The sequence below is a fragment of the Etheostoma cragini genome, unplaced genomic scaffold (assembly GCF_013103735.1).
Source record: "Etheostoma cragini isolate CJK2018 unplaced genomic scaffold, CSU_Ecrag_1.0 ScbMSFa_352, whole genome shotgun sequence".
Taxonomy (NCBI): domain Eukaryota; kingdom Metazoa; phylum Chordata; class Actinopteri; order Perciformes; family Percidae; genus Etheostoma; species Etheostoma cragini.
In genome coordinates, this window is record NW_023267797.1 from 972 (window position 1) to 3,224 (window position 2,253).

A 2,253-nucleotide genomic window follows, 5' to 3' on the forward strand; every position below is an offset into this window, starting at 1 on the left:
AAAAGAGAGAAGTACTTCCACTTGTTGTTACCTGTCGTTGCTATGGATAAAAAGAGTTCACAATCACACATTTCCTTAGGGGCCCATAGTGGAGGGAATGATAAAACATTTGGCCCTGGATGCATAGAATGCCTGGCATATTGAGCGACAAATGTCGGAGGTTGTACAAATCTTTCTGCAGACCTTCACCAGCTAAATATCAATTCCCATAGGGAGTTGAACCCAGGCCAATTGGGTGAAAACCAGGAATCCTAACCATTAGACCATATGGGACTGCCTACAAATGAACAACAGGAATTTCATGAATAAATTCATAGTCTGGCTGGAACCAGGCCTTTTCTTGAACGAGAATGAAGAAGCTTCTTAAGTAAATTTTATCTTGAAGCTTTTGAGGGTTCTTTAGGTTTTTATCTGCTTTAACTATTACCAAACAGCGGGGGCAGGGAGCAGAGCAGAGCGGCCGCTAGGGAGGAATCCTCCTCCGTGTTCAGCTCCATTTTGAACTGGCGGTAAAAAACTTAATGTCAGAACTTTATGACAAATAGAAATGTTGACAGGTTGATTTCTGTTAAAAACAAACAACTATAGTCAATATAAAAAGAAAATATATATATGAAAAGCTGTCTTGGTTCATCTTTCCACTGTTCCTACAATCACCGATCTGGTCTGGTTGGAAACTAAGAGATCTAAACTAAAAGGATGTTCCTCTTTGACTAAAAGGTCTATCTCTGTAGGAATCCATCCCATAATGTTGTCACACACTTAGAATAATGATCTGAGTCTGTCAGCAGCAACAACACAACCTTTAGTGGACGCTGACTTTACCTTTAAATTAGGAGACTAAACAGAGACAACGGAGTCCTGCCAAGACAGGCGGCAAAGAGTCTTATAATACATAAAAGACCGGACAATGGTTCCATACTACACCACAAATCTCTGTAGATAATAACACAAAAACAAGACATTACACTTAACTTAAGCAGACATCCAACTTAAAAAAAGGTTCCACTGAGATTTGAAGTCAGATCACTGGATTCAGAGTCCAGAGTGCTAACCATTACACCATGGATCCTTTAAAAGTGTTAGTAGGGTTTGCTAGGCAGTTTCTTTCATAATATCCACATGTGTGATGTTGAAGGCACACAACAATCACAATGAAGCAAAAATGATTGGCCAGAGGATGTGTTGAAAAGCAAGTCAAGAACAGGTTTTGAAGGACTTGACACAGACAGTGAATACAGTAGTAGATACAGTGAAGAAAATAAGTATTTGAACACCCTGCTATTTTGCAAGTTCTCCCACTTAGAAATCATGGAGTGTCTGAAATTTTCATCGTAGGTGCATGTCCACTGTGAGAGACATAGTCAAAAAAAATTCAAAAATCACAATATGATTTTTTAACTATTTATTTGTATAATACAGCAGCAAATAAGTATTTGAACACCTGAGAAAATCAATGTTAATGCATCTAATTTAGGATAATGAATGGATTGGAGGTGGACGTTTTGAAGGAAGACTAAGAAGTCTTTGAGGGTTAGAATTCTAGCTGATAGACAGGTGTCCAAATACTTATTTTCAGCTGTATCATACAAATAAATGGTTAACAAATCACACATTGTGATTTTTTTTTTTTAGATTATGTCTCACAGTGGACATGCACCTACGATGACAATTTCAGACCCTTCATGATTTCTGAAGTGGGCTGAAGTGGGAGAACTTGCAAAAGAGCAGGGTGTTCAAACACTTATTTCCTCACTGTATGTATTATAAAGACGTGGACGTTTGAGAAATGTCACTTCAACTACAAAGAAAACAGTTAAGGACAAATTGTTGGCCAAATCTACAAAGTCAAAATGATTTGCATGGAAATGAATGAATGTTGGGAAAGTCAAAAGAGGAAGTCTTTTACAAAAAATCTCAGATTTAACTAAGGGATTGGGTTACAAGTCCAACCGTTTTGATGCCAGCTGTTTCACCACAGTCTATAGTTGATATTTCTATATTAAAACAAGTATATTCAAGCAAGAATGTATTTATTTTGCAAGCTTATGTGAACATTGTGCTGCATTATATAGTTATTGTGTACACCACCATACAGATGGTTTTAAGAATCCAGAGAATAGGAAAAGCTGTGCTGTTTTATTCCAGAATTGAAAGTTAAATGTTTCTCTACACCTTTTTGTAAAACATCCCCCTGGGACATGTGGTGCTTGCAATCAAATGGAGACTGCAGATCATGTTTTCCTTTAATCC

The 2,253-nt window shown here is 37.3% G+C and overlaps 1 non-coding gene across 1 annotated transcript; it reads right to left on the reverse strand.

Annotated features, from left to right (window-relative positions):
• Nucleotides 1–1,000: 1,000 nt before the first annotated feature.
• Nucleotides 1,001–1,072, reverse strand: trnaq-cug. Its single transcript has one exon. It is a non-coding gene; the product is annotated as a tRNA-Gln (tRNA).
• Nucleotides 1,073–2,253: the final 1,181 nt, after the last annotated feature.